Here is a 7,132-nt window from a genome sequence, read left to right as displayed (position 1 = left end):
TACTTCTGCACTTACTTGAGCTTTAAGGCATAACTACACTCTTTCTTCCAGCCAAACATCAACTGTTTGTAAGGTACTAAGGGTCCACTGAATTTCTGAAACTCTGTTGTGAAATACAGTTACCTTCGCTTCCATAAAAGCCGTTACTGCGAGCTGAGGTTAAGGTAGAAAATGTTCTAAATAACCCCAAGAACCTACAGCATGGTTCGTGTTAATAAGCTAACCCCCCCCCCAAAGCCTGGGGTACAAGCATAAAAGGGTTTTTTTATGATAATATTTCTGCATGTGTTGCAACCCCAAGGAAACCACCTTGCAGCAACTCAGAGGCCCCTTAACGCCCAGCCCAGTTGTGTGAATTATACAAAGGCTGTGCATTATACACAGGGTGCACGTTATATATGTAAAGATACTGTAATGTTAACTATTTTTTACTCATTAGCAAAACCATGGGCTCTGATTTCAGCCATTTTATTTCTCCCCAGAGGGATGAGTTAATACATTGGCTTGAGTCTAGGACCTGCTATAAATGTTGATTTTCTGTGAAGATGTACGTGCCAACATTAATCTCTGTTGCATTACACTGGAGGGTCTGGGCCAGAAGACCTAGATAACTAATTCAAGTACGCCTTCCATGCAGAGCTTTAAAAAAAAAAAAAAAAGCATGTCTGCGGATTAGCACATCAAATCATTTTAAAAATCAATTGTGTTGCTAAAAACTAGTTAAAAGCTGTAGTAATATTGAGCCATTTTTATTTTGCAATTAAAAAACAGTTCTAAGCCAAGTCTACTTTTTGTTTTTCCAACTCAGAAATACCTTGGTGAAGTTTGTGTTGTTTCTTACTGTAAACAAAATGTCCACACTGTGGATTAAACTCACACTCACAAGAAAGGCACTCTCTCAGTCCAGAAAAGAAGGCATGGGGGACAGTAATACTAACAGACTAAACAGGAGGAGAGGGCTTCTCTAATGAGCTACATCTAAAGTATTGCAAAACTATTACAAATCTAGTTCTACTGCACAGTAATAAAGCGAATGATAACAAACACTAGGGTACTACTACTTAAAGGTCCCTTATTTTTAATATCAATATGTTATTGTTTCCACAAAATAACATTAATAAATTATCAATGCATCTGCTAGTGTACAAAAAATAAATTAAACATATCATAGATACATAGACAAGCTGGGGTACCATCAAGTAGTTAAAATTGAAAGGGCCAATTGAAGTTTAAACATATCAATAACGATATGCAACGAAAATACATTTGGGTAGCTCATGTATAATAATAATAAAAAATCATACCCCTAAAATAAGAGGAGGCTGTATTTCATACTTCTGTAAATTCTGTAAATCCCAATAGCAAATTAAGATCCATCCAGTACAATATAAAAAGTAGAGTTCATTATACTAAAGACAGATTATTGATTGAAACTGGATGACAAAATATGTAGGCATATATGTGTAATATTTTACAGATACATATCCCTTTTTGCCCTTAAAGGTCTATTGTGATGATTGGGCACCTGCTATTAACCTTGTTTATCAACTCCCTGAGGTTAAAACAGACCAAAAATATGAAATCCATACTTTACACTAGACAACTGCCCCCAGGCAACCCCTGGTGTCTGCAGGCTATCCACTTTGGCATCACTTCCAAAATAGTTTAATCTGTATCATCATGCTTTTGAAATGTATGGTTTTCCTACATGAGCTTTGGCTAACTTTAGACTGCTGTTTATGTGTTCAGATGCCTGGATACTATGGTCTTGAAGTTGTGTTTCACTTTCCAGTATATTACTAGCAGTAATTGACGTTACAGGCCTCATAGATCATGGCTTTTTCTGCACAATCCCAGTACTTTACCAGTTATGGACCACCCACACCCCCACTGTAGATTTTGGCTAAGTTTGTATCTTGGCTATGCTACATACTTAGTGTTCCACATTTTCGGTTTTTATCTTTAAAAAAAATTCCCAGGAATTTTTCTGAGTTTATTTTACATATATTAAAATAGGGATAAAATCGGTAATAAATAGTTTTTATTTGAAACATCGGTAAAAAAAAATCGGGGGGGAAAAAATCTCAGTCTACACACTTTACATGTGGAATGTGATGCGTAGCCGTTCTGGTTTCTGATTAAGTTTAATGTTCCTGCAATGTACAGTATGTTGAAGCAGAATCTTGCAAGTTGAAGCCACATCCCAAGTTTGCTGTTACTTTGCAAACGTTTGGCCAATCACTGTGCTGATGGAAATAGGACCTACAGAAGATATGACATCAGCACAAAACAAGCCAGGTTTATTTGCCTTGAAATCATAAAAAGAAAAGAAAATTGACAGAACCGGACGGTGCAAGACATCGGGAGATGCATCAAAAACCACACTGGAATAAAAATGTGATGTTAAAAAAAAATCACACTGGACGTTTCCATCAATGCATTTCATAAGTTTACCAACTAAATCATCACCATTTTCTGTCAAATATTTACGATTAAGATTGTCGGCGTTAGACAGTGTTTTAGCTGATGGACAGACAGTACTGTGGCACAAAGTCACCAATACATACCTCTCTGCAACAGTGGCTGTCCAGCAAAGCACAGCGCTCTGACAAACTCATTAACACAGCTATTCTGCACTTTCTTTTTATTAAAAGCCGCATAAATGGATCACTTGTCTCTCAGTTCACTATATTGTTTTAGTTTAATGTGTCGCTTATTTTTCAGTATGTTCTTTTATTGTCAGCATATATTTTCGTGTAAGCATTTCAATTTCGTTTTTGATCAAGCTAGTAGTTACTAAGCCCAGCAATTGCCACAATAATCAGACTTTGATTAGCCAACATAATCAGGTGATGATGTGTTTGTTAAGTGACAGAGAACCGAGTTTGAACGTTATTTGATCCTCTGACATCTAAACGTCTTCTGTATCCTAGGATACAGTGTAGGACTGCTTATTACAATGTCAGAGTCAAAATAAAATCAAATTTTAATCAAAATATTGTGCATTTCCTAGAAAATAGTACCTGGAAAATATTGAATAATAGACAAGATAGGGTATAAATGAGTAAAAAAAAAAAAATCCTGTAATATTTCTGTAAAATTGGGAATAAACCGGAAACGCGGAACAGTATGCATACTTTAGGGAATTCCTTCCTTCGCTTGACCATAGGTGCTGAGATTTGGCCATCCCATTTAGGGAGGCTGTGTGGTCCAGTGGTTAAAGAAAGGGGCTTGTAGCCAGGAGGTCCCCGGTTCAAATCCCACCTCAGCCACTGACTCATTGTGTGACCCTGAGCAAGTCACTTAACCTCCTTGTGCTTTGTCTTTCGGGTGAGATGTAATTGTAAGTGACTTTGCAGCTGATGCATAGTTCACACACCCTAGTCTCTGTAAGTTGCCTTGGATAAAGGCGTCTGCTAAATAAACTAATAATAATAATAAAAAGTTCAGAAGAAAACACAACATTACAAATTGTCTTTAACTCATTACTTCCTGATTGGTATTCGAGATACAGTAAAAGGAATGCCTGACATCCATTTTCTTACACTTTTATTAGCACTGAAGATACTATCACTGGTCTCACCGTTGGTTCTTTGCTAGTATTTTATACTTCTATTTCAAATATGCAGATGTATCCAAGACAAGGCAAAATAAGTATATGTGCTTCATCCTGGAACCAAACCATTCCTGTGCTTGTAGCTCAGCATATTCTATACAAACCTCTCTTCACTTCAGAATTCACCGAAGGCAGAAAACACCTAAGGCACAAGGCCCAGAAAATCATTATCCTTTGCCTAATATTCCTCAAAATGTATTTCCAATTACCTGGAACACACAGCAGGACACGTTTTCTTTTGTACAGCAGGGAACACTGTGTTTTCACACATTCACTTTTGAAGAATGCCGTCTTTCCTAAGGAATAATGTGCAGATTTTCTTTCAAATGCTCTAGGTCACAAAGTTTCAACCGGGGGAACGCATACCCCCTGAGAGTACTTCTAAGGGTCATAGGGGGTATGCAGGACAACTCAGAAATGCACAAATAAAAATGAAAGTACAAGAAGATAATGATATTTAATTGATTTTTTAATGGTATTATATATTCTCTAAACCACTGTGTATAATTATTTAATCTTTATTTAGCAGCTGAAAGTGCTAATGAAAAAAAAGAACGCACAGAATCTATCAAGTCTGCATGTTCCACCTGTATGCAGATGAGATTTTGATTGAGTGGATTTCCACTCTGATATATGGCACACATTATAATGCTGAGGTGGGAAGTAAATGGTAATATTTTGTATTATTTATAATGACTTTGCCGAATATAAAGCATATGAGTGTTTCCAAAGAGATTACTAAATACAGTAATTTGTATCGTATCTGACTGCGGTGGGACCAGAGTAAGGGTGGATATGTAAAAAGTCAGATAGATAAATGAATACTGTTTTAAATACCATTATACACAGATATAACAATTACTGTATTCACATAATTATTATATTAAGATTCAGCTTTTATTAGGGAGCTCCCCTAAATCCCTTGTTTAGAAAGATACAGGGTATTAATGCTTGTGACAGGGTAGCCGTCTGCCGTGTGGGTGCGTGCATTCACTGCTGAGTGACAGGCAGGAGATCAAGACGGAGGTATAATTTATTTACATATCAGCACACTGAACAGCTCATGTGACACTACCAGCAGTGGTAGCACATGGAGCACATACAACACAGTGTATGGAAACTTTGGTGGGATCAACAATCTCTGAACTAATCTTCTCTGTTCAATAATAAGCTAATGTTGCTGAAGAACTTGATCATGGTGGATATGTAACGGGCGAATATACGATGGATTACTGTACTGTCCTTTAATTATGTGCCTCCAAAGACATGTAATTAAGTTTTTTTTAAGAATGAAGCCTACTGTTTGGTATTCTGTCTTAAGCCAGCAGTTTGTCAGACTGCTGTCAAAAATTATACATTAAATAAACGGGAAACAAAGAAATGTGTTCGTCAGATTATTCTGCCTTTTCTTGGAACTGTGGTACCATTCAGTGAGCAAAAATTGTAAAGGATACTTTAGCTGAAACCTCCCGACAGAAGGGGTACAGTTCCAAAAAAAGGCTGCATTCAATCTGGGATCAGGAACATTTACACTTTGAAAATTCTTGGAACCAAATTTTTCAGTCTTCTGCGGATAAAACTTTAAATGCAGGCCATTGTTGATTGTTTTGGTATTGACAGAGTTTTGTTGTGTTCATGTATTAGTGGTAGAGTCTGTGTTTAAAAACTGAGCTTAGCAGTTTTATCATCAACCACCATGTAAAACATCAATGTTTATAAGGAAATGTTCATTCACCATGTATTATACTACGACAACTATGACTACTACGACTACTACTAATAATAATAATAATCTTTACAGTACATTACTTCAGTACTCTGTGCGTTAGCTGCATGGCTACGTCTTAGGATAATACACCATCTTTGGATTTCTGAACTTTTTAGCTCTGATAGACTCTACATCTCCAAGGTGTGAGAAATATGTTTGCTCTCATCTCCTAATTACTGAGCATGTTTGTTTAGCACCTGGTGCGTTGAGCTTGGCAGACATGCGACAAGTGACTGTGAGCTCTAAACTTAATGCGAACTCCGTCTGCGAGGTCCATTTCCTTCAAGCTTCCCTCATGTCCTGCAGATTTAATTTTCTGTAAAATTCACACTTTCCATTTCGACAGCCAGGATATACAAACTGTGCTGCCTTCCAGCTGAGCCAGAGTTTAATGGGAGGAGGGGACCATGAAATGGAACAAAGAAAGAAAGAAAGAAAGAAAGAAAGAAAGAAAGAAAGAAAGAAAGAAAGAAAGAAAGAAAAAATGTTTTTTGTATGCACAATTTAAGTGCGTTTTTAGAAGCTGGGTTGTTCTTGCACAGTTTTCAATCCCATTATTTCCATGAGATGTATGTGTTGTCCTGAGTAACCTTTTCCCACCACCATGTATGGACAAGCCTTATTTGAAAGTGAGAATGCACTTCAAAAGTGCCACCCTGTTACATAGCTTTGCTTTTGGAAATACTTCTCCTAAATATATATAGAGAGAGAGAGAGAGAGAGAGAGAGAGAGAGCGAGAGAGAGAGAGAGCATCAAACAAATAACACACATGCATGTATACACAGGCTCCAATCAATTAACTAACCGTCGTCATATCTTCCTCTTCATGATATTCATATTTGGTCATTCCCAGCTGTTCTGTGTGCACAAAATATGGGTAAATATTTGCTCACATGGTTAAAATGATGTTAATTGTACAAAAAAAATGCTACTCACTAGTGATCCAGCAAGTGTGGCAAGTTTTGATTTTACCACCATGTCTTTTTACCAGTTGTAATGATGCTCCTGATAGAAAGATAGCTAGCACAGATGTTTACTGCAGAAGCTACAGTAGTGTTTGATCTTGGGGCTTGTTGCCAGGGCTCAACTCTATTTCAGGAATATTAATACTGTTTCATAGAGGCATGCATGGGATCAAAGATTTCGATTCGGTTTGGCTTGATAATCTGGATACACTTCCTGAAGGAGAACTCAGTGTACATATTTTGCAGAGAATAAAATACTTTCGATTGAGGTCATAAAAATGTATAGATGTGTGACAATTTATAGCTAGACACTAAAATCGAAATATTTTGTATTTAACATAAATAAAGCCAGTAAAATACCAATTTGGTGTGCAGTCTTCCTAATTTATCATATTAGAAACTTGCACATGGTATCAGCATATGTTTACTAGAAGAATACCTAACATCAGATTAATACTTTCCGAATGAACGCAGAAGGAGGTGAGCTCCCCTATGGAGGGGTGTGAAGTGTCCTCACCTCCTAGGATTATTGATTGCAATGTAGAAAGATTGAAGGATGTTGTTATAGCTCCACCTGCCGATACATTGCAGATTCTAACATGTTCCACTTACTGTGTGGGGTGTCATGAACAGCACTATAGTTAAAAATGACTCACAAAAAGTAAAAAGGCTTTTCATTAAATGTTTAAGCTTCCTTGCTATTTTTTAAGCTTTTTTAATAGACTAAACCAGGTTGTATATATATATATATATATATATATATATATATATATATATATATAT

The sequence above is a fragment of the Acipenser ruthenus genome, chromosome 8 (genome assembly GCF_902713425.1).
Source record: "Acipenser ruthenus chromosome 8, fAciRut3.2 maternal haplotype, whole genome shotgun sequence".
NCBI lineage: Eukaryota > Metazoa > Chordata > Actinopteri > Acipenseriformes > Acipenseridae > Acipenser > Acipenser ruthenus.
Note: the sequence above shows the minus strand (reverse complement) of the source record.